We start from the raw sequence: 6,597 nt of genomic DNA, 5'->3' as shown, positions 1-6,597 counted from the left end.
GTATGACTGGTAGATTATGCTGGTAAAGTTTGGCCAAGCATCTCAGAAACACCCCCCTGTATAGGTATTTAATGTGCGAAATTGGGTGGGTAAATCTAAGTTCAAAAAAACCCTCTCCGTTCAAAATTTTCCAGAAATTTATGATTATTTACATTTTGTTAAAAACTACATTCAAAATTTGAAGTTGCATAGTGTCCTTGTCATAAAAACAAATAGAATAACTGAGTTTGTGGGTTCTTGATCTGTATTGAAAGTATAATAGGAATGTTTAATCAGTATGTTAATACAGAACAACCACTGTTGCGCTATATCTTGTCGTATAAAATGTCTCAAGAACATATTGAGACATTTTTCAGTGCAATTCGTCAAAAAGGTGGTGCCAACAATAATCCAACGGCCCGTCAATTTGAATCAGCTTACAAGCGATTACTTCTACGAACCGAAATTAAAGCTGCTGATTTAGAAAACGCAATCGCCCTTGACGAAAGAGCAATATTACATGTCTCTATTAGTCTTACACGCAACGAAGATGGTCATGATCTTCAACTTTCGGAAGATTTCCTAAATATATGCAAAGAAATTGAAGATCATGACTATATTGCTACTCCAGCATGGCATTTAACATGCTACATTGCTGATGTAGTCGCTTATATGGCAAGCTTTGTTGTAAAATATTTGGAGGAATGTGTAATTTGTGGATATTGTTTATACATTTTGCACTCGAACACTCAAAACTCTTGTTTACAAAAAGGACGACATTTGGAAAATTAACCTCAGCTTCTTCATTTGTAATTTCGATTTGCAAAGTTGGCGAAAAATGTTTAAGATATATTAAATTAGAAAAACATCCAAACGAAAAACACTTTTATAAAATTTTATTGCATGCAGCACATAGAAATCTGCCGACAAATATTTATGATGTTTTTGGAGATCACTTTTTTAGTGATTAAATAACCACTGTAGTGAGTTAGGCCCAGTTTCATAATCAGAAGCCTAAAGCCACTTTAGTTAAAGGAAACTTTAGTTTAAAGTTGCTTTTAAAATAGACTTTAATTTTTTTTGTTTCATAATTATTATTAGTTGTCTCGTTAGATAACGTCCCTTTAGTAACGGTTGGCTGCACTGACTTTTAAATATTAGCCGTCAAAATTTGAATTTTATGTCAAATAAATATCATTTGTCAGTATTATCGTGGTATTATCATTTGGGAGAAGATGTCGGAAGCTAAACGGAGAAAACGCTCTTCTAATTTCTCAAAAGAGGAAGAACTAAGCTTCACCAACTGTATTGAACCATATAAACACATTATAGAATGTAAAGTAAGCAACAAAATAACAAATACCGAAAAAGAAGAAGCTTGGCGGAAAATCGCCGAAAAATTTAACGCCAAGAGTGAATCATTGAGAACCGTAGATCAATTAAAAGGAAAATACGATAATTTAAAATCGAAAGCCAGGAAACAGGCCGCTGAAGCAAGGACCACATTTAAAGGTACCGATGGCGGACCATCAAGTAATAACATGGTAGATCCCGTAAGTGAGGCGATTCTTCGCATTATTAACAAAAAAACTGTAGTTGGTATCATGTCAAAATTCGATAGTGATGCTGATAGCGCAGATAATGTTCCTCCAGCTAATGTTGCAGTAATTAATGATAATGATGTTGTTGAGCATGACAATGTTGAGAATTTAGTTACTCTAGATGTGCCGCAAGAAAACTTGATGGAAAGCGATGTTTTTATAGCAGACGCAGAAAGAGAAGAACTCGAGAATTCAGTAATTTCTGGAAATCGTACTTTTACTGAGACAAAAACGATCAACTGGAGTAAATATGTACCACAGAATTTAAGAAAGTCAATCCACAAAAAATTAAAAGCTACTGACAAACCAGCATTTTTTTCGAAGGAAAAGTACTACCAAAGAAAGACGGAATTGCTTGAAAAAATGTTTAAGGAAGAAAGTGAAATTCGACAATCAAAGGAAAAGAGAGACCAAGAAGAACATACTAAAAAAATGAAGTTGTTGGATTTAGATTTTCTATTAAAAGAGCAGCAGTTATTGTCAAAATAAAATGTTAAAATGTTATATGAAATTCTTAATTTAATTAATAATAAAGTTATTAATTATACTACAATTAACAATTTTTATGTGTAATTAATACTAAAGTCTAGCAAAGTGTTCATTTATTAATAATTGTCTCAAACGTCGTCCTTTTATGTCATTATTTTCATTGTCGTTATTTGGCTCACCATCTTCAGCATCATCATTTTCAATCTCGTCAAACCACTCTTGCGGAAACCAATCGTTCATTTCTACAGCAATGTTTTGTAAAACTGCTGTAGCAACAATTATTGACATCACAGTATCTAATTTTACTCGCATTCCAAATTTAAGTATAGGAAATCTGCGTTTCCATACAGCAAAAAGACGTTCAATTACACAACGTGTACGAATAATACACTCATTATACAAATTTTCGGGTTGAGTAGTTACATTAAGCAGTTTTGTCATTAAATAAGGTTTCAGTGTATAACCGCTATCACCAATCAGTAGATATCTCCCATACAATCCAGTTTCAAAGTTTCTTTCTAATCGACTGTTGTTCAAAATGGTTTGATCATGCGCTGATCCTGGCCATCTTGCAACTATATCTTTAAATTTTAAATTGGCATCACCCACAGCTTGTACATTTAAAGCAAAAAAGTCCTTTCTACACCTATAGATTTCAGCGTCATCACCACCAGATGAATCAATCCTAATGAGAGTGCCATCTATAGCTCCAATAACTTTTGGAAAACTTGCTATAGCATAAAACTCCTCTGCGGTGTGTTCCATATCTCAGTGACCATTACTCATTACGATATACCTGGGACTTAATTGCGCTATTGCATCCGAAACTCTTTTAACAATTCGAGAAGCTGACGATTTTGAAACAAAATCTGCAACTGTTAGTAACATATTCCCTGTAGCATAAAATCGCAAAGTGAGTAACAACTGGATTATGGGGTCTATTGCACCACCTCTGCAAGATCAAAACACATAAATAGTTTGTCTTATGTCCAGGCACTAAAGATAATACTACTTACTTGTTTGTAGGTAAAGCAATTTGAGGTTTTATCATATTTAATAAATTTTGGACGGTTGGCTTCGTTAAGCGAAATCTTTCAAAAAAATCAATATCATCAATTTCTATCAAATAATTTCGCCGTTTCTTATAAACTTTTCGTCTTTTGACTATAAATTCTTCGTCAGAAGATGAACTACTCGACGAACTCCATATTCGATTAATTTTTCTGTCAGCAATGACATTAGGTAACGAAGCTTTAGATATTTAACGAGTCGAAATTGAGCCTTTAAGTTAAAGTGTCCTTTAAGTCAACTTTAAATTTAAAGTGTGATTATGAAACTCAATTTTAAATTAAAAGTTGCCTTTTAAATTAAAGCCTCCTTTATTTTGATTATGAAACTGGCCCTTAGTAAAACTGATTCTCACTAAATATTTTAAAATTAGGCTTCATCATGAAGCACGTAAAATTAATGATGTAATTAAAGATAGAGTGAGAAGTGTTTTAACCAAACAAATTTTGTTCTAGAATCTATAGTCTTATTTTCATTTTTATTTTCTTCCTAGACCCTAGAGATTGACCCGCCACTGAACGGCGTTTGTTTGCAAATGACGCCCTTTACCCAGAAACATGTTGGCATCACTTCGGTATACACCCACGTCAAGTTGGCTCCCCATTGGCTAGTAAATTAATTTAAACAGTCCATTCTATTGTTCTTTTATTGTGTTTTATTGTACTTCTGCTCAAATTTATTGTGCCTCTTCGGTTTACGAGATATTTGAAAAATTCTTGAGATGGGCCAACTTGACTTACCAAATGACCAGTGAATTAGACGCAGAATGCATTGTGCTTTATTGTGCTTCATTCCACATTTCAAGGGCTCTTTTGACTTAGGAGATATTTAAAAAAACACGGACAATGCCATAGATCACCGGAAAAATGTTAAAAAAATCCATGTATTCAATTTTTCAAGATATGATGGATGGAAGAGGAAAAGTTTGATGCCAAAATTAACATTAATAATTGATGACTGACGTCAGCGATTATTAACAGACCGAACTCAGGGTTGTCCAAAATTGGGAGTGAGAAATAATTATTATCATAGCCGACTATGATTTTTGTATCTTTTGGAAATGTTGAGGGTTTTTTTTGTCTTTTCTCGTCAACTTGACCTTGCCAGACGGTTGATTTTTGGCACACGCATATAATTATTGATGTTTTACAAAATCATATAAATCTTAACTTATAAAAATTTAAAATAAGACAAGTAAAATTAACATTTTTAAGACAAGGATGACGCTGGTAATGTCACATCATCCTTACCTATTCAAGAAATTATATTTTAAATTTTAGAAAAATCCGTTCATAAATAACAAAGATATTGAACCCGAAAGTCTTAGATGGGCCACCCTGTATTATTAATCTTAACTGATTGCCTTTTATTTTGTTTTCTTAGTTTACTAGTCTCATGGTATTTTAAATACTTTGTATTGATACACAATTGTTTCGATTTTTAGAATGTCTGGGCTAACTTCATTGAACTAGAGGCCGAATTCTTCCACTTCGAAGTACAGCACACATAACCAAACATAGAAGAAGTCCAGCAAAACATTTTCTTGATGCCTGGCGCATTGCGTTGCGGAGAATCTCAGGATGGGGCGCGGTATTGCTGTGGACTTTCGGTAAAACGATAATTATAATTCTTCATCTTCATCATTATAACATCAACATTTTAGGCTATAATTCGGCAGAGTTGACACTCTCAAGCGGCAAGGGCAACGAACGGGAGGTGTTGCTCTGTTACGGTTTTCTGTGCGTAATATTTTTTACTTCATTATTAAAAAAATTTCGCATGGGAAACCAACTTACTATACACTTTTCCGTTCGTTGGTCCGATTGAGGGATATGGTAATATCTGAGCGCATCTCCCACTTGGCCATCCCGCTAATCGGATGCGGACTCGATGACCTTGAGTGGCCGAAAGTGAAGTCATGTTTAACTTTCTGTTTCGGTCAACCAATCTGCACATTGTGGTGTGCAGCCTGTGATACCGTAAGTTGATTTTTAAATGTTTTTACTTTTAATTTTAAATTTTTTTTTTCAGAATTGTACATCTCGTGAATGAGAAGATATTATTATGTTGTGTCCAAGCTTCGAGGTTAGCTACGTAATTAATGCGTGGTCACGGCGGCAAAACATTATTATAATGTCTGCTTATTTATTTGTGCATTAGGCCTACTGGGGAAAGCACGTTAAAAAAACACACCTAAAAAGCTGTACCTCTATGGTGGTGTGGAAATCAGCTGAACCTGTTTATTAATCTTTAACCATCTATTGGGAAATACGTCTCTACCGAAATATCGATGTTCTACTGATTTTGGAAATTAGGGTAAGTTTCTACACTAGTTAATGTGACATGTTTTAAACTTCAGTTGCAGGTCGTTCACAAAGCAAAGAATGTTAAATGTTAAAAGAAGTTTGGCCGCCATTTTGTATATATTGTGTAGAGATGTATGTACAACGGATGAAATTATATATTTCCTTATTATTAAAGTTCTTAAAAAAGATCTTTTCACATTTGATTTTCATCCTCCAAAATATTAGGTGCATAAAATTCGTACATTCATCCAGTATTTTGTACATAGGTGCAAATAGAAGCAATTGTCATAATTTTCTGTAATAATAGGTTTGACCTTATTGTCTTAAGGATCAGAATCAGTAGATCCCGTTTTCGAGCTTCACTGACCTAACATGCCCTGATTGGACCGAGTACGACTTTTTTGCCAATAACTCTAAAACTACTACACTAACACGTTCACTGCCAGTGGCTCCGATCGGAGCCAGTTGGCATTGCGTCTATATGCCACCGGCTCCGATCGGAGCCGACCCTTATTTTTTTGATACAACGCCGGGTAGCGACTTGAATTGGATGGTTGAAAGACGGATCCTTGTAAAAATTGTAGAAAATCGGTTTTTAAATAGTTTACCGCTTTGGATTTAGTAAACCTAATTTTTTAACTCAGCGATGGGGTATGTAACGGTCGGTCAGTCAATTCAGGGAAATCGTTGGGAAAATGACGAGTTCGTACGTTATTTACACTAAATTGGTAAAAAAAAATAATTATTAGCTGTTCAACTAATTTCTCAAAAGTAGGGAGCGAGTTCTCTAACCTTCTATAGCGCGTATTTCAATTTCACACAGAATTTAGCATATTATTGTTTATAGCAAATCTCGAAGTTTCTAGAAGCTTCTAGAATATTCTAGAAGCTTCTAAAACGTGTATTTAAAATTAGAGCGCTTCCTTACAAAATTTTGCATTTTATTTTTTATAGCAAGTCTCGAAGCTTCTGAAATATTCCAGAAGCTTCTAGAATATTCTAGAAGTTTCTAGAACACGTGTTTAATTTTACAGCGTTTCGTTAAAAAAATTTGCATCTTATTGTTTATAGCAAGTCTCGAAGCTTCTGGAATATTCTAGAAGCTTCTAAAGCGTTAAATTGTAATTAATATCAAGTAGGTCTTGATTCAAATT

This window comes from Gnatocerus cornutus, chromosome 1 (genome assembly GCF_029298725.1).
Source record: "Gnatocerus cornutus isolate USDA-ARS CGAHR chromosome 1, icGnaCorn1.1, whole genome shotgun sequence".
Taxonomy (NCBI): domain Eukaryota; kingdom Metazoa; phylum Arthropoda; class Insecta; order Coleoptera; family Tenebrionidae; genus Gnatocerus; species Gnatocerus cornutus.
Note: the sequence above shows the minus strand (reverse complement) of the source record.